This window comes from Choloepus didactylus, chromosome 2 (genome assembly GCF_015220235.1).
Source record: "Choloepus didactylus isolate mChoDid1 chromosome 2, mChoDid1.pri, whole genome shotgun sequence".
NCBI classification, from domain to species: domain Eukaryota; kingdom Metazoa; phylum Chordata; class Mammalia; order Pilosa; family Megalonychidae; genus Choloepus; species Choloepus didactylus.
In genome coordinates, this window is record NC_051308.1 from 5,679,917 (window position 1) to 5,707,191 (window position 27,275).

Genomic DNA, 27,275 nt, shown 5'->3' on the forward strand with positions numbered 1-27,275 from the left:
TTCTTATGGGTGAATAATACTCCATTGTGTGCATATACCACATTTTGTTTATCCATTCATTTGTCGATGGACACAATGGCATGTTTCCACTGTTTGGCTATTGTGAATAATGCTGCTATGAACATTGGTGTACAGTAGCAGTTTGCAATATAATTTTCATTTTTTGGGGGGTGGACACCAAGGAGTGGAATTGCCAGGTAATATGGTGATTCTATATTTAACTTTTTGAAACTTTAAAATATGCTCTAATATCTGGCAAGGCAAGTAACAAGTAACTTTTATCAGTCAAGTCTCATTAGAGAAGCAGAAGCAGTAGATATATACTGAGAGATTTACTGCAAGGAATTAGCTTATGCATTTGTGGGGACTGGGTGGGCAAGTGTAAAACCCACAGGGCAGATGTCAGCGGGGGAGTCTGCTACTCTTGGGGGAAGGCTAAAGCTGCTGACCGCAGGAGGAATTTCTTCTTCATTGGGGAAGCCAACTAATTGCATCAGACCCACCCAGACTATCTAGAATAATTTATCTTACTTAAATATAATTAATTACAGATTTTAGTCACACCTACAAAATATCTTCACAACAACACCTAGTATTTGATTGAGTGGCTAGGGACTGTGGCCTAGTCAAATTGACACATCAAAGTCCATCATACCCCTCATTATATTTCTTTTCCAATAATATTTACTAACCTCTCCTTTACTCCAAATGGGGAATGTAGAACCTGAGACATAACAGTATAGGATGTTATAAAACTAATTAGATATAATTTTTATTATAGTTTTGTAATAATAAACAGATTACATGAGATATCTTCAGCAAATAGACATCCAGTAACAATTATTAGAGTGTAAGTATAATTATTTTTTTACTAAATTAGTGCAGAAAGTGTGTGTAGGTGTGTGTTTCAAATTTTAGGAAAAAGAATTTCAAAAGAATTGCCTATTCATTGACATCTTTCTGGGAAACATTTAATGCAGAAACTCTCTCTTGAGTACAAGACAGTGTGACAAGATAAAATCCTTTGTAACAACAACAAAAAAATTCCTTAATTAGATATAAGGATTTCTACCATGCACCACTGATTTTTTTTTAATTAGGGAAAGTAATCAATTCTCATCAATATTTCAAAGAAATGCTATTGCATACCCATTGTGAATTGGTGCATCCACAAAGACTGCTAAGGTATATTTAAATTTATATATACATATATACACATACTGGTATATATGGTGTATACCATTGCCTATTTGTCCTAAGTCTTAATAAAGAGATCACAAATTATAAAATTAATTTTAATGTGGATGTGCCATAAGTGTTTAATTAATGAAATTAAAACTGAAATCTAAAGTATCAAAGCTGCATTTGTTAGGCTGGATTATTTGCTGTCCTAAGTTAATGATTATGGTCTATATCAAGGGTGATCAGTGCTGTCTACTGGCCAAAATGACCCTTAGACATGAATTGTTTTGCTATGTTGTTACGCTCAACCCAATGTTTTACAAAGAAATTTAAGTAAGGATACAATATCAGCACCTTAATTTGTATTGCCATATATCGACCACACTTCTCATGTATGATAATTGTATTTCTCCTATCAGCAGTTTCTGAACACTTTTCCAAAAGCAAAGGAAAATGTTCATTAATAATAATGAGTATAACAAAAACCACCATGTACTTATTTTGTGTCCAAAAATGTTCTAAATGATTTTATTTTAACTTAATCCTCATAAATTATCCTTGAGATAAGTACTATTATCATCCCTACTTTACAGATAAGGAAACTGAGGCACAACAAATTTAAATAACTTGTTGAAGGACACACAGCTTCTTACTGGAGAAACCTAAATTCAAATATTGGCAGTCTGCCTTCATAGCTTATGCTCTTAAACACCTGCTGAAATTCTCTCAAAGACTAAACAGTATGTTTCCAGTAGCAGATGGAGAGTCATGAAGGGGTCAACAAATAATTTCTAATGCTTTTAAAATAAAATAAATAGAATTAGAACAAAATGAAATAAATCAGAGAAAATTTCATGTAGAAAGGGTATGTAATATTTTCTTTCGGTTGTGTATGTGTGTGTGTGTGAGAGAGAGAGCGCAAATAAATAGATTCTGATGTAAATATATTTCTGTTCTGGCTCCCTGTTTAAAATATTTGAAAGCCTCTGGACTAGAACGTTTCCATAGAAACCATTATGAAGGCAGAAACTCTTTGTATGCTGCTGCTTGCTTCCTCACTCTGGGTTTTGAACATAGTGATAACAGTTCAATCTTTGGATTTTATACACTTCAGTAATTATATCTAGTCTCACTGTTAAATGCCATCTCTTCACTGAGGACTCCCAAATTTAGATGTCTCGACTATCTACTTGACATCTTCACTTGGATTTCTATTAGGTGCTCTAATTTACTTAGTCCAAAAGGGAGCTCTTGACCTTATCCCCACCTACCCTTTTTCTCCTTCTTTGTGAAGCATGTTATATTGGCACCTACAGTTTGAACAGAAGAGGTTTAACAGAGTGTTGAGGCCAATGAAACAGATAAAGTGCAAATTTCCAATGTGTGACATTTTATTATATGAAAATAAGTAAAACTACAACACCTGTGCCAGTTTGGATGTATTGTGCCCCCCAAACGCTGTGTTCTTTAATGTAATCTTGCGTGGGCAGACATATTAGTGTTGATTAGGTTGGAATATTTGGATTAAGTTGTTTCCATGGAGAAGCAACCCACCCAACTGTAGGTGATAACTGATTGAGTTATTTCCATGGAGGTGTGGCCCTGCCATCCAGTGGGTGGGGGGTGGGGGGTCTTGATTTAGTCACTGTAGTCCTTTAAAAATGCTGGCACAGATCCAGAAGCTAGCTGGCTTAGCTCAGAGATGCTTGGCATTGTGGACCTTGAAGTTCACTACAGCTCAGAGTGACATTTTGAAGATGGTCATTGAAAGCCGACGCTGACATTTTGGAGAACGCCATTTTGAAACGCAACCTGGGAGCAAGCAGACACCAGCCACGTGCCTTCCCAGCTAACAGAGGTTTTCCAGATGCCAATGACCATCCTCCTGTAAAGGTTCCCTGTTGTTGATGCCTTACCTTGGACACTTGATGGCCTTAAGACTGTAATTTGTAACCAAATACACCCCCTTTATAAAAGTCAACCCATTTCTGGTGTTTTACATAATGGCAGCATTTGCAAACTGGAACAAATGGATTTAGTAAAAGCTATCATTTTTCACAGGGGAAAAGAAGTGTGATATATATAGGTTTTAGATGCTGGAAAGAAATATACCTATCATATATACATGAAAGGTGGGGACTGAACAATGAAAGAAATAACTGAAGGTTGGTTAGTTTCAATAATTATAAATACATTTAATTTTGCTATCATATCTTTTTTTATTCTTTTCTTTTTTGTATATCCTTTTCTTCCATGGCCTGAAAAACTTAACTTTGAAGGTTACCTATTGTAATGAGCTTGATATTATATATATATATATATATATATATATATATATATATATAAGTTGCAGGATTATTGACTCACTTATTCTTTTCTTTATTAGAGAAGTTGTGGGTTTACAGAAAAAACATGCACAAAATACCACCCTATTCTTAATTCCTTGCATCAGTGTAGTATATTGGTTACAACTGATGAAAGCACATTTTTTATACACTATTAATTATAATTGGTGGTTTACCTTAGGGTTCATTGTTTATGTTGTACAGCCCCACAGATTTTTTTAAATGTATCTAGTAACATACATGCAACCTAAAATTTCCCCTTAGAACCACTTTCAGTGTTGTTAATTGCATTCAACATGCTGTGTCACCATCCCCACCGTCCATTACCAAAACTTTTCCATCACCCAAAATAGAAACTCTGTACCATTTAAGCATTAACTCCCTATTCTTTACACCTACCCCATCCCCTGGTAACCTATATTCTAGATTCTGACTCTAGAAGTTTGCTTATTATAATTAGTTCATATCTGTGAGATCATACAATATGAATACTTTTGTGTCTGGCTTATTTCATTCAACATGATGTCTTTAAGGTTCATCCATGTTGTCATGTGTATCAGAACTTCATTGCTTTTATGGCTGAATAATTTTCCATTTGTGCATATACAAAATTTTATTTATCTATTCATCAGTTGGTGGACACTTGGGTTGCTTCCATCTTTTGGTAATTGTGAATAATGCCGCTATGAACATTGGTGGGCAAATATCTGTTCCAGTCTCTGCTTTCAGTCCTTTTGGGTATATACTTAGAAATGGTATAATTGGGTTATATGGTAATTCTGTACTTAACTTTCTGAGGACCACCAAACTGTCTTCCACAGTTGATGCACCATCTTACATTCCCACCAACAATGAATGTTCCTATTTCTCCATATTCTCTCCAACACTTGTAATTTTCCATTTTTTAAAATAGTATCTATTCTACTGGGTATGAAATGGATCTCACTGTGGTTTTGATTTGCAATGGCTAATGATGTTGAACCTCTTTTCATATGCTTTCTGGCCATTGCATATATTCTTTGGAGGAATGTCTATTGAAGTCTCTTGCCCATTTTTTAATTGAGTTTTTGTCTTCTTGTTATTGAGTTGAAGGATTTTTTCATATATTCTGGATGTTAAATATATAATCCACAAAAATATATAACCCTTCCTTTTTGTGGGTTGCCATTTTACTTTCATGATGAAGTCTTTTGATGCACCAAAGTTTTTAATTTTTAATTAGGTCTCATTTATCAATTTTTTCTTTTGTTACTTGTATTTTGGGTGTAAAGTTTAAGAAACTGTTGTCTAATGCAAGGTCCTGAAGGTGCTTCCCTATGCTTTCTTCTGGGAATTTTATAGTTCTGATTCTTGTATTTAGATATTTGATCTGGTTTCAGTTGATTTTTGTATATGGTGGGAGGTCGGATCCCATCTACATTCTTTTGTGTTCCGGTGTGCCAATGCTGCTGTTTTGCAAAACACCAGAAATGGATTGGCTTTTATAAAGCGGGTTTATTTGGTTACACAGTTACAGTCTTAAGGCTATAAAGTGTCCAAGACAAGGCATTAACAATATGGTACCTTCACTGAAGAATGGCCATTGGTGTCCAGAAAACCTCTGTTAGCTCTGAAGGCACATGGCTGATGTCTGCTTGCTCCCAGGTTGCATTTCAAAATGGCATCTTCCAAAATATTGTTCTTGGGGTGTTTTTTCCTCTCTTAGCTGCAGCTTCTCTTCAAAATGTCACTTTCAGTTGCTCTCCAAAGTATCACTCACAGCTGCTCTGCATCTGGACCTGTGTGGCTCTTTCTAAAGTACTTGAGTGATCCAATAAAGACCAACCCTGAATGGGTGGGGCAACACCTCCCTAGAAATAATCCAATGAAAGTTCTCACCCACAGTTGATTAAGTCACATCTCCATGGAAACATTGAACCAATAGGTTCCAACCTAATCAACACTAATAAGTCTGCCCCCACAAGCTTGCATCAAAGATAATGGCATTTTGGGGGACACAATACATCCAAACTGAACATTTTGCATGTGGAGATTCAGTTTTCCTTGCATCATTTGTTGAAGAGACTGTTCTTCCTCAAATGAGTTAAACAGGGCAATTTCACATTCAGGTTGAGCTTCAGAAAGCTTAAAATCATTAGATAATTAGAACAAATATTTTGGATAGCAATATTATGATATCTAGTAATACTTTACAACATAACATTTTGACAATTTTACACACACACACATGCACACATAAATGCAAATAGTATCCCTTATTTGTGTACAGAGACAGAGCAGTATTGAAAAAAATAGAAACAACTTGTGTCTGTCAAAGGAAAATAAGCAATGATCTATGAGATAGTCATTTAGTACTATACTATAAACCTTGAATAAAATGAATGACCTAGAATTAAGTGGATAAATCTCATGACCATTTTGTTGAGTGAAAAAAAAGCTTACTGTAAAGAATTATAATAAAGCTAATTTTATAAAGCTTAAAAACAAGCAAATAAACAGTATATGCACATATCTTTAGTTATATATTGCTGTGTTACAAACCACCCTAAAGGTTATTGGTTGTGAAATCAACAACTGCTTACCCTATATAACTCTCTCTACATAAATGGTTCCATTTAGATTTGTGCAATGTATTCCCTTCACAACCAATTTCTTGTAGACCTGTGTGATGGTTAGGGTCCATGTGTTAACTTGGCCAGGTGATGGCACCCAGGTGTCTGGTCAAGCAAGCACTGGCCTAACCATTACTGTAAGGACATTTATGACTTGTTAATAAGCCAGAAGACTGGTTTATTAAATCATCAGTCAATTGGCTGCAGCTGTGACTGATTACTTTAAAAAAGGGTGTGTCTTCCACAATGAGAGAATGCAATCAGCTAGATTTAATCCAATCAGTTGAAGACTTTTAAGCAAGATAGATAGAAGACCTTCACTTCTTCTGCAGCTAACCACTGAAGCATTTCCTGAGGAGTTCGTCGAAGTTGCCAGTTCGTTCCCGAGGAGTTCATCAAACACGTTCTTGGACTCATGCATACCACAGTTGCATGAGACACTTTTATAAAATCTCTTTTTGATTCTGTTTCCCCAGAGAACCCTAACTAATACAGCCTGGAAGACACATGGAATTCTGACTATAACTTAGTTTTATTTGTTGTTGACAGCAACATAAGAAACAAGTGTTCATTACATTAAGTTTTACATTTTATATGTGCTCAAATTAACCCATTACCAAAAAAAAAAGTTTAAAATAGTAGGCCTTAACTATGGTTCTAAATAATAAAACATATTAGCTAGATATTTACATTACAATAAATGTCACTTTGAGACCAAAAAGTTACAAAGCTAATATAAAGGGATCATAAGAGTGAGATGACAAGGCAAGAAGTTGTTTTTTGAGAGTTAAATAATATTTGAAAATCACATGAATGTGAAATAGTTTTTTGTTTAAATTTGCATTTCATTGATTATTAATGAGGTTAAATATTTTTATTGGATTTTTGTTAATCACTTATTTGTATATTTTCCCTATACTTTCAATTGGGTATACTTTTTCCCCTTGATTTGAGAAACCTCTTTAAATATTTTCAGTAGGGATACTTTATAAGTTTTGTGGTTTATAGGTAACTTCTTCCAATAAGAGGTTCTTCTTTTAACTTTATGATATCCTTAGTTGTGTCAGTTGTGGGTCTCTCACTTGTACATTGGGATATATACATATATTTTTTACAATATTAACATCACTTTTATTATAATAGCTTAAATATGTTTGACACCTATTAGAGAAAATATCATTTTTTCTTAATATCTATTATTGTTCTTGTCCCTTGATTGTTTCATATTAATTTTAAGATCAACTTTTCAACCTTCACGAAAAATCTGCTAGCAATATTGGAACTGCATTGAATTTATAGATTAATTTGGGAACTATTTAACATCTGTGTGATAGTATATCTTTCCTTTCACATACATGTAATATTTCTCCATTTATTAAGTTCCAGCTTTAAATATTTTAATAATACTTTGTATTTTTCCCATAAATGACTTACTCATCTCTGGTTTAATATATTCCTGACAAGCGGAGAGTATTTCTATTGTTATTGGGACATTTTTATTACATATCTTAATTGGTTAATATTGGTATATAGGAATACCACTGATTGTGTATGTTGGTTGGTGTATGGTGCTGGTGAACTTTTCCAAAATGGTCACTATCTGCCCATAAACACTGCTTGCTATGTACACAATAATATTTCCACTGTTAAAGGCAATTTTGTCTATTATTTACAAATTCGTATTGCCCACTTTCTTTTCTTGTTGCATTTTTAGAAGCTCCAAGAAAATGATGACTGAGTTAAATGAGAGGTTTTGTTTTGTTTTGATTTGATTTGTTTCTGTTCCTGGGTTTTGGGAATGTTTATGAATTTCCACATAAAGAATCATGTTTGCTGTTGATTTTTGGAAGATATCTTCATATCTTCCTGTCATAATTTAAGAGTTTTATTCACAGGAGAGTGAAGGACTTTCTTGATACTTTTTAACCCTACACTTTTGAAAGATGGTTTAAATGGATATAGAAATTACATGAGAATTATAATCATTCAGTACTTTGAAGATCTCATTGTATGCCTCTGACATCCATTGTTGCTATTGAAAAGTTTACTGACAGTATAGTCATAATGCCTCAATAGTAAAAACAAAGATTTTAAGCTCTTCTCTTTCACTTCTGTTTTCCATTAATCAGTCTAGATTTGTATACATAATGTATTTATTTAGTTAGTTTAATTTACATATAGTAAACTTAACTTTTGCTGGTGCAGAGTTCTGTGGGTTTGACAATGCACAGAGCTGTATATCCAGCACCATAATTGTGATACATAACAATTGCATCATTCAAAGCAATTCTTTTGTGCTGTTCTTTTGTGGTTAAACTTTAACCCATCTCCAACATCTGTAAACCACTGATCTATTCTTCACTCCTATGGTAAGTTTTTCTAGAAATATGTTTTTTCCATGGTACATAAATAGAATCATTCAGTATATAGACTTTTGATCTAGTTTCTTTGACTTAGTAAAATGCATTTGAGATACATCCATGTTTTTTCATGTGTCAATAGTTCATCAATTTTAATTGGAGAATAGTGTTCCATTGTTTGGATGTACCACAGGCTGTTTAGTTAAAAGACATTTGATTTGTTTCCAGTTTTGGGTAATTATGAATAAAACTGTTATGAACATTTGTGTAAAGGCATCTCTGTTGAACCTGAATTTTCATTACTCTAAGGTAAATATCTAGAAGTACAGCTGCTGAGTTACATGGTAAGTGCATGTTTAGCTTTATAAGAACTGCCAAACCGTGTTCCAGATGGCTGTAACATATAATATTCAGAGCAGCAATGGATGAAAGATTTAGTTGCTCCACATCTCCATCATCAGTTGCTATTGTCAGATTTTTTTTTCCCTATAGCTGTTCTAACGGTATGATTGTATAACATTGTGGTTTTAATTTGTATTTCACTAATGACTAATGATGTTGAGCATCTTTTCATGTGCTTATTTATTATCCTTCTACTTATTTGTTATCCATAGATCTTCTTTGTAACATCTATTCAAATCATTTGCCCTTTCTAAAATTGGTTGGTTTTCTTATAGTTCAGCTTTCACAGTTCTACATATTATTTGGATATAAATATTTTTTTCATATATATATATGTCTTGTGGATATTTTCTCCCAGTCTGAGGCTTATCTTTTAATCTCTTACCAGTGGCTTTCACAGAGCAAAAGTTTTAATTCTGATAAAATTCAATTTATTATTTTTTTCTTTTTTGATAATGCCTTTGGTATCCTGTGTAAGAACTCTTTGCTTAAACTATGCTTGTAAGGTTTTTCCTTTATGCTTAAAACTAATATTCTATTGAAGACTATGAACCATTTTTCTTAACTTTAGAATAAGGTTTAGTTATGGGACAAAGTCTTTTTATTTTTTTGCACATGGATGTTCTCTTGCTCCACCTCCATTTGTTGAAATGACTATACTTTCTCCATCAATTGTCTTTATAATTTTGTTAAACATCAGTTAATAATTGTGTGGGTCTATTTCTGGAACCCCATTCTGTTTCATAGACCTGTAAGTCTGCTATACCTTTACCAATGCCACACTGTCTTGGTTATTATAGTAATCTTACATAGTATGGTAAATTTTAAAATTGGTTTGTGTGATTCCTCCAACTTTTTTCCTTTCTCACAATTTTTACAGCAATTCTAGTTTCTTTGCCTTTCCATATACAATTATCGATACATTTGGATTTCAACATAACACTTGGCTATTTGCTTTTTATTTTTCATAAGTCTTTGTTTACAATTTTCTGATTCTCTTGCTTTCTTTAGATGAACTGAGCTTTTTCATGATTCCACATTTGCCACTATATTGGCTTATTAGTTACCCATTAAGTTTTTTTCCAAGTGCATGTTCTAAGTTTCACAATAAAATCTTTAAATTATTACAGTCTACTTCAAATGATTTCATATAATTACGCATACATTGGAAGCACTTTAATCCAATGTATTTGCATCCCCATATTTCCATCCTTCCATCCTTTTTGCTAATTTTGTTGTAGTTTCCACTTGTACATATGTTGTAAACTATACAATACGTTGTTATTAAGTTTGTTTTATGCAATTATTACAAAAGAAATCAAGAAATAAGAAAAGTATTTTATACTTACCCATATTTTATGTAGATCTGTGTTTCCATCTGGCATTATTTTTCTCCCTTTGAGAAGCTTGCCCTAATAGTTCTTGATGTGGTTATTTTTAGTGATAAATTCCAAACTTATCTGGTATCTGAGAATGCCTTTATTTTGCCATTATTTGGAATTTTTTCACTATTCCAAAAATATTGTATGTTATGGGGTCCATTTTGTGTTCTGTTTAAAAACTTGCGTTACACATTTATTCGTGTCTACTGTTGGGAACACTTTAATAGCAATGTCTGAAAGACAAGATTTTAAAGTATTTAGTGCTTAGATTTCCAATTTCTTAGATCACCAATTAGATCTTAGGATTTGGTTCAGTTTTTATGTCTTTTGCATATGGAATTAATGGCTTTATAAGGAAAATCAGTTCTCTGGGCTCATGAAAGTTGTATATTTAGCATTTATCTGAGTTTGAATCATTTCACTGTGCCTGGAATCTTATTATTTCTCTTACTAACTGTGGAAAATTATATAAATTGCTAAAACTCTTTATCCCTCATATTGTTCATCTCTAAAATAAGGGTAATAAAAGTACTTACTTCAGAGTGTTTTAATTATTTAATGAAAAAATATATGTGTGCCACTTAGCATAGTGCTTTAAAAATAGTCAGCAAGGATGCCCTACTGCAAAATCTCACATCCTATTCTATTTGTTAGCACTCAATTAATTTTAGTATTTATTATTTTATTATTTTCCTTATTAAGCTTTTTGGGGGGTATACCTCTATATGAAATTTTTTAAGTCTATGTTTAAAGTTTATTTCAGACCATACAAGATATTTCCTTTACCTCTGCCAGTTATTTGTGCATTTCATTCTTCCAGTTTACTTTTTTTAAAGATTAAAGCTGCCTTCTATTTTAAAAACTTTCTCTTTTTAAGCATCTAAGTTCTTTCCTTTTCAAGAATGGCAATATTAACATGTAGTTCTACCTTACTTTATATACTATAAATACGTTCCTGTAAAGTTATGCATAAATAAAATATTTTAATCTAAACCTAGAGTGCTTACTAGTTAAAATAATTATAAGGTGGATTATTTAGATAATAAAATAAAATTTTCCATAATTTATATCAATGCCCAATTATAATTTTTCAGTTGTTTCCCTGACAAATACCAACAGCAGCCACAGATTGAAAAAAAAAAAAAAACACAAAACTGGTTACTTAGAAGGGATAGGCAATTAGAAAGACAACAATAGTACAGTATAATACATGTTCAAAAAGCTGATAGGAAAATGAAAACAAATGTCAAACTAAAACTGTAAGGCCAATGAAAATATTTTAGGAGAAAGGGGAATTAAAGATAAAAAAATGAAAAGAATTGTTAGTAATATAATATGCCTCATTTCAAATATATAAATGCTATCAAAATGCAATGTGATTTATTTTAAAATACATAGCAGGGTTTCAAATGATGAAACGGGAAGCCACTGGAGAGTTTGTCAATATATTTCAGCAGCCCTGAGCCAAACCTGGTTTAGCTGGGCTGTAAAAGTTCTGTCTTAAGATTCCTGTGCTAAATGGTTAGCTTGAATTCAGATATCAAACCTGTGCACGGCCAAGGTTAGGGTTCAAATGTCCTCTTGAAACTTGCTTTGCCCACACAGACTTTAACAGGATCCTGCTGTTTGCACTGTGAGTATAAAGTGAAAGGTGACAAGGGTAGAAACAAGGAAATCTTTCAGAAGCTATTGCAACCATCCACATGAGAGAGGCAGTGATTTGAACCAGAGTGGTGAGGATTATCAACTGTCTGATAAATTGTGAAAATAGAGTCGAAAGAATTTGCTGCAGACTGGACATGGGATAGGAGACAAAATTAAAAAGAAGTGAAACGGATAATAAGGTCTGAGCATGAAAGCTAGATGTATAGATAGGCAGCTAAATAAAATGAACAATATTATTGTGGGGCAGTGCTGGGAACGAATCATACATCCCATAGAAGACAACTTCTTAACTTTAATCTGTGTACCTGTGGGTATAAACCCATTTGTAAATAGGGTCTTTTGAAGAGGTTTTTGTTAGTTGAAGAGAAGCCAAATTGAATCAGGGTAAATCATCACCTATTTACTAGAGTCCTTATAAAGAGGAAATTCAGATGCAGTCTGTCAGAGAGGAAGCCACAGGAAGAAGCTGGAAGTCAGAGGAAATCAGAAGAGCAGACACAAGGAGAGACAGATTGTTATGTTGGAAAAGAGGTAGAGATGCAAACTAAGGGATCCCAAGGATCGCGGCAAGCCAGATTTGGGAACACTACAGATTTGGGGAAGAAAGGATGGCCTGCTGATGCCTTGATTTTGGGTTTCTAGCCTCTGAAAAACCATGGGATAATACATTTCTGTTGTTAAGCTAACAAGTGTGTGGTATTTGTCATAACCGAACTGGAAAACTAAGACAAACAAGTTCAGGGAAATCTCTTAAGAACTCAATTTAGATGTTATACATGAAGTGCTGATTAGGTGTCCAAGCAGATACATAGAATAAACACTTGGATGTCAGCTAGCAGGGGTCCAGGATAAGATGCATATATGGAAGTCATCATCTTATAAATTTTATTTTAAGCCATAAGACTACATAAGAGCATCTAAGGAGAGATTGCAGGTACAAAAGAGAAGAGGCTTATGGTGGACAGACACTAAAGTGTTCCCCAATGATCCTGCTTTTTGAAATTCACATATTATAGAATCCACTCTCCTGAGTGTGGGAAAAACCTGAGACTTGTTTCTAACAATGTGGCAAAGGTGATAGAATATCACTACCAGGATTACATTTCTTTATGCAAGACTCTCTCTTGCTAATCTCACTCTTCCTGTCCTGCTGGCCTTGAAAAAGCAAGTGGATATGGTGTGAACTTCCCTCAGAGAGAGCCATGTGGCAGGGAACTGTGGATGTCCTCTAGAAGCTGGGTGCAGTTTCCAGTCAACAGATGGTTAAGAAATGGAGACCACAGTTGCATAACTATATGGAAATGAATTCTGCCAACATCCTGAGTGAGACTGGAAGCAAATTCTCTCCCAGTTGAACCTCCACATGGGAACACAGCATTGCACTGCCGCCTTGTCAGGCCCAGATCAGAAGACTCAGATTAGAAGGTCCAGACTCCTGATCTACAGAACCATGAATTAAGAAATGTATCATTTTAAACAACTGCATTCAGGGTTATTTGTTACACAGCATAGAAAAATAATACAGATTTTGATAATTGGAAATGGGGTGTGTTCTAGTTTGCCAATGCTGCCGGAATGCAAAATACCAGAAATGGATTGGCTTTTCTAAAGGGGGTATATTTGGTTACACAGTTACAGTCTTAAGGCCATAAAGTGTCCAACGTAAGGCATCAACAATCGGGTACCTTCACTGGAGGATGGCCAATGGCATCCGGAAAACCTCTGTTAGCTGGGAAGGCACGTGGCTGGTGTCTGCTCCAAGTTCTGGTTTCAAAATGGCTTTCTCCCAGGACATTCCTCCCTAGGCTGCAGTTCCTCAAAAATGTCACTTTTAGTTGCTCTTGGGGCATTTTTCCTCTCTTCGCTTCTCTGGAGCAAAAGTCTGCTTTCAAAGGCCATCTTCAAAAATGTCTCTGTAAGCTTCTATGCATTCTTCAAAGTGTCCCTCTTGGCTGTAGCAAGCTCGATCCTTCTGTCTGAGCTTATATAGTGCTCTAGTAAACTCATCAAGGCCCATGATGAATAGGCATGGCCACACCTCCCTGGAAATTATCCAATCAGAGTTATCACCTACAGCTGGGTGGGTCACATCTCCATGGAAACACTCAATCAAAGAGTTACAATCTAATTAACACTGATACATCTGCCCACACAAGATTACATCGAAGATAATGGCATTTGGGGGGCATAATACATTCAAACTGGCACAGGGTGCTTCTGTAATAAACCCCTAAAATGTAAGATTGGCTTTGTAATGGGGCAGTGAGTGGAGAATGAAAAATTTTGAGGAGCATTACAGAGAAAGCCTGAATTACCTTGAAGAGGCTTTTCACAGAAACCTGGTTTTGGAGGATGCTGCCAGTAGGGGCTCCGGAGAAGGTGAGGAACATGATATTGGAAACTGGAGGAAGATGGTCCCCTGTTATGTAGAGACAGAAGGCTTAGGGAAATTGTCTCTGCAGTTTTGTAGAAAGCAGAACTGATAGCAGATGAACTTAGTTATGTAACTAAGGAAATTTCCAAGCAAAGTGTTGAATGTTGCACCTGGTTTCTTTTTGCTGCTTATAGCAAAATGCAAGAGGACAAAGATAAGATGTTGGAAGAGCTCTTAAACAAAGAGGAACCATAACTGAGTGATTTTGAAAATTCTCAGCCTTTCCAGGCAGCACATGACACTAAAATAAAGAGAATCACTATTAGGAAAGTGTCCTCTGGATAAAAAGCCAAGGGTCTGGCTGTAACATTTTGCTGAAATCTCAGAAAGATCAAAAGGTGAGAATATTAAGTCACACAAAGGACCCTTTCAAAAAATAGTGTGTGCCTCACTTATACTCTAAGTTCAACCTGTGGGTTTCTATTACGCTTAAGGACATTGTCCCTCAACCACCTTGCCAAGAAGCCAATATAGAAAAAGGTTTATTTGGAAAACATTTGCAGATGTGACTTCTGTCTAATGGCATTAAGCCCACTGAAATCTACAGAAAACCCACAAGGTGCTTGAGAAAACCGTTTCAGCAACAACATTGCCAACTTGTACTAAAACGGACAAAGAATATGAAATGAAAGGAAACCCAAAGACTACCAATAATTTTACTGGCAGAAGCAGGCTGATAAAACTACTCAGATACAAACAAGTGCTACCTATCTCAAAAAAGGAAGGATGACTAAGAGGGCAGAACCAAGAACCCAGAGTGTGGAGCATAGAGCTGTAGGGGATTATTCCCAGGCCTAGAAACCTACTGAGGAAGTCCCAACATTTTCCTAGCTGGATTTTATGAACCATTGACTCATCTATGAACTAGAATACCTGTAGCTGTTATCTTATGTCTGTCCCACCAGTGTATGTTGGGTACATTGGGGGCAGATAACTTGTGTCTTTAGTTTGACAGGTCCACAGATCAAGAGGAATTTTATCTCAGAAGCTGTGCTTATGCCCAGGAGCCTCATTCACAACTGGGCCTGATTTAGATGATAGAGTTTCGACTTTTAGCTAATGCTGTACTGGGATGAGATTCTTGGTAACCTGGATAGGGGGATGAGAGTATTTTGCATGTGGGAATGAAATGAATTACTGGGGCCAGAGAGCAGAATGTGGCAGACAGATCATAAGGTGCCACGCCCCACCAAATGATCCCCTGTATTTGTTATTCAAGCCACTGAAGGTAGCTGGCTAACAGAAAGCTAGAAAAGTAATCTCTCTGTTCTTCAGCTGCAAAACTTGACAGATCTTGGAAACAGATTCTCCCCAGTTGAGCTTCTAGATGAGGAGAGTCTGACCTACACCTGTTAAACAGGCTTGTGAGATGCAGAGCAGAAGACCCAGTTCAGCTGTGTCCTGACTCATGTCGCATAAAAACTATGAGATAATAAATGGATGCTGTTAAGCCACCAAGTTCGTGGTATCTTTTTATGCAGCACAGAAAACTATTACAAGGTCTTGGCCTTGGGTACTCAAATTTTACAAGTCAGGGAGATGGGAAATAAGACTGAGAATGAATTTCCAGAAAGTGAGGATGAAAATTGGCAAATGCTTGAAGTCAAGGAAAGGAATGTATCAAGAGAGAGAGTACTTATGCCAAATGCTGGTTTTAAGTTAGAATAGATCATTGCATTTATCAATGTAGAGATTATGAGTGTATTAGTTTCCTAGGGTTTCTGTAAAAAAGTACCACAATCTGGTTGGCTTAAAACAACAGTAATTTATTCTTTCATGGTTCAAGAGGCCAGAAGTTCAAAATCAAGGTACAGACAGGACTATGCTCTCTCAGAAGTCTCTAGGGGAGAATCCTTCCTTGTAACTTCCAGCTTCTGGTAGACCCAGGCGTTCTTTGACTTGTAGCAACATCACTCCAGTCTCTGCTTCTGTTTTCACATGGCTGTTTTCTCCCTGTGTGTCTATCTGTGTGTTCTCTCCTCTTCTTAAAAAGACTCCAGTCATATTGGATTTAGGGCCCACCCTAACACACTATGATCCCATCTTAATTTGATTACATCTGCAAAGACCACATTTCCAAATAAGGTCACATTCACAGATACTGGGGGTTATGGCTTCAATATATCTTTTTCAGGGACATAATTTATCCCATGACAATGGGTAATCTTGAGGAGAGCAAATTTGATAGAGTGACTGGAAAAAATATTGCTTGGTCCTTTTCAAAATGAATTAGAAGGAGGAAACTAGAAGTAAATACAGGAAACTTTTTTCATAATATTTTAGTCTAAGGGAGAAAGAAATATAGGTTTTTAGCTGTGGAAAGTAGAGTCAAGAGAAGATTTGTTTGCTTGTGTGTGTTTCCCTGATGAAAGAAATAACATCACGTGTTTGTGCTAATAGTATTAAACCAGTAACATTGATGCTGTAGGATGGCAGGAAGACCATGCTGGAGAAATGTCCCTGATGTTGTTTGTATAAAGGTTTTGTTATTAGCTTGGGGAAATACTCTTCTAATTGCTTCCAGTTTTCAGGAATTAGGAAGAAAGGTGACCGACTGTGAATACAGATGGAGAAAGAGTTGTTGGGGTTTGATGAGAAAAGAAAGTATGAAAAGGTGATCTATTAGGAGTAGAAGAATGAGTGACCCAGGAAAACATATGGGCTCATTGGGCAGCCTTAAAGGCTCACTTGAAGAAAGTAATCATGAGTGGGAATGAGATGGACAGCATGATTGAATATTTTCTCCAGCCATATTTCACTGTAGTGGGCCACAGATATTCGGCTGTATGGAGTATAACAAAAGATGGTTTTACCGAGAGGTGCATTTTTACCAATAAGGGCAAAAACAGGGACTAGAGGTCAAGAGGACATGAACATTGGTGATTATAATGGCTGATTATGGAGTTTAAGCTAAGAAAGAAGACAAAAATAGACTTCAGAGGTGTGGGAGGCAGTGAAAATATGGTAGAATTGATGGTCTGAAGACAATTGTGAGGTTACTGTAGAGCTATGGATGGGCTTGAGCACTGTGAAGGGGCTGTGCATATTTGTAATGATAAAGTCAAGGTTATTACAACAGGAATGAATGGCTAATGTAGGATGGAGGACATGGTCTTTGGATGAGACGTAGACAGAGGCCAAGCAAAATCGATGTTGAAATTGTTTTATGATCTATGACAATAGTTGTTTTGGAAAGTGTTAATCATGACCCTGGAGTTAAAAATCTTCAAGGAGTAAGGTAAAGTGACCTGGAAATATGTAAAATCTGCAATAAGTGCAACCAAGAAGTCAGAATTTAGAGGATGATTCTGATTGCTGAATCATTATATACATATTTCCTATATATTTACCAGTATACTAAAATAGAGGGAAATACCAGAAATTGCTAAACTGTAAGCCAGTTGCCTAGGTCTCTGGTAATGATTGGATAATTCTATAGCTTTTTTCTTGTGATCTTGTGATTGTAAAATCCTTGTGCCCTTTTATCTGTTTTTTCAACATTGTAGTCTTATGATCCCTAAAGGCAACCCCTAATGTTTACTAATGAAAGGCCTTGAGTCAGCCCACAACTAACCTGCCCCAATTCCAAATCATCTCTAACCTCATCATCCCAAGCCTTTGTGCTCAATATCCTAAAACTTGCCCATCTTTTGATACTATAAACTATTAGAATTACTGCACTTTGGGGAGACAGACTTCTAGGCCAGTAGGCCATCTGATCTCCTGTTTCATGCCCAGCAACGAACTTCTCTCTTTGAAATGCTAGTGTCTCAGGAATTGGTCATTTTAGCACATTGGAAAGAGAACCCACTGCCTTTGATCAGTAACATAAGGCAGGGTGGTAGGTGGTGTAGTCTAATGATCTGAGATACAAAGATGAGTGTTTTTTATAGAGGTAAAAGGAAGAACAGACAGTAAAAGGCAAAGACGAACAAAGAGAACACCAACCTCCCCACAACACTCTACTTCCAGGCGTGGGATACAGGGGAACTTGAGAGAGAAAACAGCTACCACTTGAGATTGTCACAAAATATGGAGGGAGATCAGATTTACAGCATTACAAGTCTTTGCAACATTTGGTAAGTGAATAGAGATATTAGTTTTAGTTGTTGATAAGCATATATGTGAAAAATATGGTGGTGAGCAGATTTTATGGGATACATACACTTATGATCACAGAAATCTTTGGAAAAAACACAAACCAAATGTAAATTAGCACCCAATATTAATCTTTTTTTAATTCATTTTATTGAGATATATTCACATGCCATGCAGTCATACAAAACAAACTGTACATTCAATTGTTCTCAGTACCATTACATAGTTGTGCATTCATCACCAAAATCAATCCCTGACACCTTCATTACCACATACACAAAAATAAGAAGAATAAAAATTGAAGTGAAAAAGAGCAATTAAAGTAAAAAAGAACACTGGTTGCCTTTGTTTGTTTGTTTGATTGTTTTCCTTCCCTCATTTTTCTACTCATCCCTCCATAAACTAGATAAACTGGCTTTCCCAGTCACATTGTCACCCCTCATAAGCTACATTTTTATACAATCGTTTTCAAGATACATGGGTTCTGGGTTGTAGTTTGATAGTTTCAGGTATTTACTGCTAGCTACTCCAATTCACTAGAACCTAAAAAGGGTTGTCTATATTGTGCGTAAGAGTGCCCACCAGAGTGACTTCTCAGCTCCTTTTGAAATCTCCCTGCCACTGAACCTTATTTCATTTCCTTTCACATTCCCCTTTTGGTCAAGAAGATGTTCTCCATCCCACGATGCCAGGTCTAGGTTCCTCCCTGGGAGTCATATTCCACGTTGCCAGGGAGAATCACTCCCCTGGGTGTCTCATTCTATGTAGGGGGGAGGGCAATGATTTCACCTGCCAAGTTGGCTTATCTAGAGAGAGAGGGCCACATCTGAGCAACAAAGAGGCATTTGAGAGGAGGCTCTTAGGCACAATTATAGGCAGGCCTAGCCTCTCCTTTGCAGCAACAGTTTTGCCAAGGGCAAGTCCTGCAGTAGAGGGCTCAGCCCGTCAAACCACCAGTCCCTTATGTCTGTGGTCATGTTAGCAACCATTGAGGTGGGGAAGCCCAATACCCCTGCATTCTCTACCAGCTCCTCAAGGGGCTCTGCATATTTTTTTCATTGTTTTTTTCTTTTTTCTTTTTTTTTTAACTTTTTTTTTAAATCAACTAGATCAAAAAATTTTTTTTTAAAAATACAATAAAAAACATTTCAAACAAACCCTAACAAGGGAGTAAGAAAAAGACAACTAATCTAAGATAACTACTTTACTTCCAGCATGTTCCTACTCTACCCCAAGAAAATAACCTAATATAGCAACATTTCTGTGAACTTGTTCCTACCATACCCATCAGAAATTAACAGACCATAGTCATTCCTGGACATTCCCAGAACGTTAAATTTACCCTCGATAGCTTATCTGTTCTTATTGGGTTATCATTCCCCCTTCCTTAATTGCACTCTATCACTAGTTGCCCTACATTCTACATTATAAACCACCTGTTTTACATTTTTCAATGTTCACATTAGTGGTAACATATAATATTTCCCTTTTTGTGCCTGGCTTATTTCGCTCAGCATTGTCATCAAGTTTCATCCATGTTATATGTTTCACAACATCGTTCCTCCTTACAGCCACATAGTATTCCATTGTATGTATATACATTTTATTTATCCACTCATCTGTTGAAGGACATTTGGGTTGTTTCCATCTCTTGGCAATTGTGAATAATGCTGCTATGAACATTGTCATGCAGATATCTGTTCATGTCACTGCTTTCAGATCTTCCGGGTATATACCGAGAAGTGCAATCGCTGGATCGAATGGTAACGCTATATCTAGTTTTCTAAGGAACTGCCAGACTGACTTCCAGAGTGGCTGAACTATTATACATTCCCACCAACAATGAATAAGAGTTCCAATTTCTCCACATCCCCTCCAGCATTTGTAGTTTCCTGTTTGTTTAATGGCAGCCATTCTAATTGGTGTGAGATGGTATCTCATTGTGGTCTTAATTTGCATCTCTCTAATAGCTAGTGAAGCTGAACATTTTTTTCATGTTTCTTGGCCATTTGTATTTCCTCTTCAGAGAACTGTCTTTTCATATCTTTTGCCCATTTTATAATTGGCCTGTCTGTACTATTGTCATTGAGTTGTAGGATTTCTTTATATATGCAAGATATCAGTCTTTTGTCAGATACATGGTTTCCAAAATTTTTTTCCCATTGAGTTGGCTGCCTCTTCACCCTTTTGACAAATTCCTTTGAGGTACAGAAACTTCTAAGCTTGAGGAGTTCCCATTTATCTATTTTTTCTTTTGTTGCTTGTGCTTTGGGTGTAAAGTCTAGGAAGTGGCCACCTAATACAAGGTCTTGAAGATATTTCCCTACATTATCTTCTAGGAGCTTTATGGCACTGTCTTTGATATTGAGATCTCTGATCCATTGTGACTTAATTTTTGTGTAGGGTGTGAGGCAGGGGTCCTCTTTCATGCTTTTGGATATGGACATCCAACTCTCCCAACCCCATTTGTTGAAAAGACTGCTATGTCCCAGTTCAGTGGCTTTGGGGGTCTTACCAAAGATCAGTCAGCTGTAGATCTTGGGGTCTATCTTCGAATTCTCAGTTCAATTCCATTAATCAATATGTCTATCTTTGTGCCAGTACCATGCTGTTTTGACAACTGTAGCTTTATAATAAGCTTCAAAGTCAGGGAGTGTAAGTCCTCCCACTTTGTTTTTCTTTTTTAGAGTGTCTTTAGCAATTCGAGGCATCTTCCCTTTCCAAATAAATTGGATAACTAGCTTTTCCAAGTCTGCAAAGTAGGTTGTTGGAATTTTGATTGGGATTGCATTGAATCTGTAGATGAGTTTGGGTAGAATTGACATCTTAATGACATTTAGCCTTCCTATCCATGAACATGGAATATTTTCCATCTTTGAAGGTCCCCTTCTATTTTTTTTAGTAGAGTTATGTAGTTTTCTTTGTATAGGTCTTTTACATCTTTGGTTAAGTTTATTCCTAGGTACTCGATTTTTTTAGTTGCTATTGAAAATGATATCTTTTTCTTGAGTGTCTCTTCAGTTTGTTCATTTCTAGCATATGGAAACATTATTAACTTATGTGCATTAATCTTGTATCCCACTACTTTGCTAAATTTGTTTATTAGCTCTAGTAGCTGTATCGTCGATTTCTCAGGGCTTTCCAGATATAAGATCATATCATCTGCAAAAAATAACAGTTTTACTTCTTCCTTCCCAATTTGGATGCCTTTTATTTCTTTGTCTTGCCGGATTGCCCTGGCTAGCACTTCCAGCACAATGTTGAATAACAGTGGTGATAGCGGGCATCCTTGTCTTGTTCCTGATCTTAGAGGGAAGGCTTTCAGTCTCTCACCATTGAGTACTATGCTGGCTGTGGGTTTTTCATATATGCTCTTTATCATATTGAGGAAGCTTCCTTCAATCCCTACCTGTTGAAGTTCTTTTATCAAAAACGGATGTTGGATTTTGTCAAATGCTTTTTCAGCATCTATTGAGATGATCATTTAATTTTTCTCTTTTGGTTTGTTAATGTGTTATAATACATTGATTTTCTTATGTTGATCCATCCTTGCATGCCTGGAATGAACCCCACTTGGTCATGGTGTATGATTTTTTTAATGTGTCTTTGGATTTGATTTGCAAATATTTTGTTGAGAATTTTTGCATCTATGTTCATTAGGGAGATAGGCCTGTAGATTTCCTTTTTGGTAGCATCTTTCCCTGGTTTGGGTATTAGATTGATGTTAGCATCATAAAATGAGTTAGGTAGTGTTACATTTTCTTCAATATTTTGAAAGAGTTTAAGTAAAATTGGTGTCAGTTCTTTTTTGGAAAGTTTGGTAGAATTCCCTTGTGAAGTCATCTGTCCCCGGGCATTTATTTGTGGGAAACTTTCTGATGACTGATTGGATCTCTTTGCTTGTGATTGGTTGGTTGAGGTCTTCTGTTTCTTCTCTGGTCAGTCTAGGTTGTTCATATGTTTTCAGGAAATTGTCCATTTCCTCTACATTATACAGTTTGTTGGCATACAGTTGTTCATAGTATCCTCTTATAATTTTTTAATTTCTTTGGGATCCACAGTAATGTCATCTTTCTCATTCATTATTTTGTTTATATGGGTCTTCTCTTTTTGATTTTGTCAGTCTAGCTACGGGCTTGTCAATCTTGTTGATCTTCTCAAAGAACCAACTCTAGGTGTTATTTATCCTCTCTATTGATTTTTTTTTTTTTTTTTGTTCTCTACGTCATTTATTTCTGCTTTAATCCTTGTTATTTCTTTTCTTCTACTTGGTTTAGTATTAGTTTGCTGTTCATTTTCTAGCTTCTTCAGTTGATTCATTAGTTTTTTGATTTTGGCTCTTTCTTCCTTTTTAATATATGTGTTTAGTTTCCCCCTCAGTACTGCTTTTGCTGCATCCCATAGGTTTTGGTACATTGTGTTTTCATTTTCATTTGTCTCTATATATTTAGCAATTTCTCTTGCTATTTCTTCTTTAACCCACTGATTGTTTAGGAGTGTGTTGTTTAACCTCCAGGTATTTTTGAATTTTCTAACTCTCTGTTGGTTATTGACTTCTAATTGTATTCCATTGTGGTCAGAGAATGTGCTTTGGATAGTTTCATTTTTTATTTTTTTAATTTATTGAGCCTTGTTTTATGTCCCAGCATATGATCTATTCTGGAGAAAGTTCCATGAGCACCAGAGAAGAATGTGTATCCTGGTGATTTGGGATGTAATGTTCTATATATGTCTGTTAAATCCAATTCATTTATCAGATTGTTTAGGTTTTCAGTTTTCTTATTGGTCTTCTGTCTGGTTGATCTATCTATAGGAGACAGTGATGTATTGAAGTCTCCCACAATTATTGTGGAAACATCAATTGCTTCCTTTAGTTTTGCCATTGTTTCTCTCATGTATTTTGTGGCACCTTGACTGGGTGCATAGACATTTAGGATTGTTATTTCTTCTTGTTGAATTGCCCATTTTATTAGCATGTAGTGGCCTTCTTTGTCTCTCTTAACATCCTTGCATTTAAAGTCTATTTTATCTGAGATTAATGTTGCTACTCCTGCTGTCTTCTGGCTGTAGCTTGCATGAAATATTTTGTCCATCCTTTCTCTTTCAATTTCTTTGTGTCCCTGTGTCTAAGGTTAGTCTCTTGTATGCAACATATTGATGGTTCATTTTTTTGATCCATTCTACCAATCTATGTCTTTTAATTGGGGAGGTTAATCCATTTACATTCAACATTATTACTGTGAAGGCATTTCTTGAGTCAGCCATCTTATCCTTTGGTTTATGTTTGTCAGATATATATTTTCCCTCTCTCTCTTAATGTCATTTAATGTACCCATACTGAATCTCTTTAGTACTAAACCTTTCTCCATCTCTCTCTCTCCTTTCTTTGTTTCTCTGTCAGTAGGGTTCCCTTTAGTATCTCAAGTATGGCAGGTCTCTTGTTAGCAAATTCTCTCAGCATTTGTTCGACTGTGAAAAACCTAAGCTCTCCCTCAAATTTGAAGGAGAGCTTTGCTGGATAAAGAATTCTTGGTTGGCAAGTTTTCTCTCTCAGAATTTTAAATATGTCATGCCACTGCCTTCTCACCTCCATGGTGGCTGCCGAGTAGTCACTACTTAGTCTTATGCTGTTTCCTTTGTATGTGGTGAATTGCTTTTCTCTTGCTGCTTTCAGAACTTTCTCCTCTTCTGTATTTGACAGTGTGATCAGAATATATCTCAGGGTGGGTTTATTTGGATTTATTCTATTTGGAGTTTGCTGGGCATTTATGATTTGTGTATTTATGGTGTTTAGAAGATTTGGAAAGTTTTCCCCAACAATTTCTTTGAATACTCTTCCTAGACCTTTCCCCTTCTCTTCCCCTTCTGGAACACCAATGAGTCTTGTATTTGGATGTTTTATATTATCTATCATATATCTGTGGTCTGTTTGATTTTTTTTATTTTTTTCCCCATTCTTTCTTTTGTGCTTTCATTTTCCATTCTGTCATCCTCCAGGTCACTGATTCGCTGTTCAGCTTCCTCTAGTCTTGTACTATGAGTATCCAGAATCTTTTTAATTTGGTCAACAGTTTCTCTTATTTCCATAAGATCATTTATTTTTTATTTACTCCTGCAGTGTCTTCTTTATGCTCTTCTGGGGTCTTCTTCATGTCCTTTATATCCTGTGCCGTGGTCTCATTATTCATCTTTAGTTCTTTGATTAATTGCTCCAAGTACTGTGTCTCCTCTGATCTTTTGATTTGGTTTCTTGGGCTTAGGTTAGCCATATCATCTGTTTTTTACATATGCTTTAAAATTTTATGCTGTTTTTGGCCTCTTGGCATTTACTTAACTTGTAAGGTTCTTTTAGGATTTGTAGATTGATTAAAACCCTTATCTCTAATTTGTCAGATCTAAAGCTTTGTGGAGAGCACTTTAACTAACCAGCAGGTGACATCCGTGAGCCACCTATTCCCCTCAAGCCAGTTCTTCCCCACTTTATCTTTGTGGTCAGTGGGGATGTGAGTTTTGTAAGGTCCAATTGGTGCACTAAGCTTGTGTGTGTAGTTGGTGTTGCCCACCCTGTATGTGGGGCATGTGTCTGAGTGGTCAGGGAGGGGGGTGGCTCTAACAATCCAGTCACCCTGGTGTTCCTGGAGATTTAAAGCAGCTGCAATAGTCTAATTCTTCAGTTCAGTTTCACCACAGTTTGTCTCTGCCACTGACCCCCAAGTCCTTGGTATTGGCATATGGTCCCTGGGACTTGTAAGTGGATCCCTCTTCCAAGCTGTGCACCCCCAGGTCCCCTGTTGAAGGATGACTGTGCTATGTGACAGGTGAGCACAGTCCCCCAGGGCAGTTCTGGGCTGCAGGGCTGTGTAGGGGCATTCCCAGTTTGCTGAAAGGATGGCTGAATGGGGCGTGTTAATTCACACAGCTCAGTCTTCCCAACTCTGGAACAACCAGCTGAGGGTGCTGGAAAGGCTAATGTCCATGCCTGATTTCATTGTGTGTGTGTGTATTGTTGGAAACAGTTCCCATCACACTGGGTTGTCTGGGGCAGCTCTGGGTTGTGGATCTGGTACCTGGCAGGAGTGTTCCCTGCCCACCAGGAAGATGGCTGTGAGGGGATGCCCCCTTTTTCTTGGGAAGTTGTGGTGTTTAGCAAATTTTCTCAGCCACTGAACTTATTACCTTGTGTCTCAGTGCTCTCTTAGCTCTGCCCTTTCCTGGGTCCAAATTGAAAGTCTTTGAGGCTTTCTGTAATGGGCTTCTTAGAGTAATTGTTTTAGAAAAAGAGAAAAAGATTAAAAAAAAAAAAAAAGTAAGGCCCTCCTTGTAGATCTAATGAGCTATTGAAATGCTAAGAGACAAGGAGATTAGGGTCATTCAGGAAGATCCAGGGAGCAGAGAAACTGGTTTTTCAGACAAAGAAACTTGCCTTCTGGATTTGCATATGAGCCTGACTCTGCCTGTGCTCTGCTCTTCCCCTTTTTATGTTCACCAGAACTCCAAAAAGTCTCTGCTTTTATTTTTGGGTTTTCCTTGCTGTTTTTGCTATCCCTATGCCCTCTCCACCCAGGCTGGCTGCTCTCAGATTCTCTGGTGTCTGGTGTCAGTCTATCTATGTTTGGAGTTTGGATCAGTAGAATGAGTTTCTGATAAGAGTCACAACTGCAGTTCTCCCTCCTCATTCCCAGCACTGATGGCCCCTCCTCCCATGGGACTGAGCCTGGGAGGGAGGGGCGCGGGTCCCCTGTCCACAAAAACTTACAGATTTCACTGATCTCAGCTGTTCCACACATTCATGAGTGTTGTATGAAGTATGCCCAAAGTCAAATTGCTCTGTGGTGTCCAGTCCATGCAGTTCCTGGCTTTCCACCTACTGCCCTGGAGGAGTAATTAAAATGTACACCTCACCACTCTGCCATCTTGCCCCGCCTCCCCTAGTAATCACAATATTAATCTTAACATAGAAAAAGTAAGAGTTTCAGTAAAGGCTAAGAGGAACATTATTTGATGAATAAAGGACAAATCCCCAATAATATTTAGCAGTGTTGAACCTGAACACACTTAACAGTATATTCCTAAATTATGTTACTCAAAAATACGAATGATTTTCACTGAGCAGTTAAAGTCTGAGTGTCATTTCTCCCATGGGATGGAGCGGATGCAGTTCTTGGACAGATACATCTATAATCAGGAGGAGTATATGCACTTTGATGCAACTTGGGGAGTACGTAGCCATGATGGAGCTGGGGTGGCCAGACATTGAGTACTGGAATAGCCAGAAGGACCTCCTGGAGCAGCCATGGGACATGGTGGACAAATTCTGCAGATACAACCACAGGATTGGTGAGAGCTTCACAGTGCAGTGGTGAGTTGAGCCTCTGGTAGCTGTGGGTCCTGCAAAAACCCAGCCCCTGCAGCACCACAACTTCCTGGTCTGCTCTGAGAATGGGCTCTAGCCAGGCCCCATTGAAGTCATGTGGTTCCAGAATGGCCAGGAAGAGGAGGCAGGGTTTGTCTCCACAGGCCTGATCCAGAGTGGAGACTGGGCCTTCCAGACCCTGGAGATGCTGGAAGCAGTTCTTCAGAGTGGAGAAGTTTACACCTGCCAAGTGGAACACCAAAGCTTGGTGAGCCCCTCATAGTGGAACAGAGGGCATGGTCTGAATCTGCACAGAGCAAGATGCTGAGTGGAATCGGGGGCTTTGTTCTGCATCTGCTTCTTCCTTGGGGTGGCGCTGTACATCTACTTCAGGCATCAGAAAGAACACTCTGGACTTCAGCCAATAGGTGTCCTGAGTTGA

At 36.9% G+C, this 27,275-nt stretch overlaps 1 pseudogene; it reads left to right on the top strand.

Annotated features, from left to right (window-relative positions):
* Positions 1–27,275, top strand: part of LOC119528231 — a 126,701-nt pseudogene extending 99,426 nt beyond the window's left edge.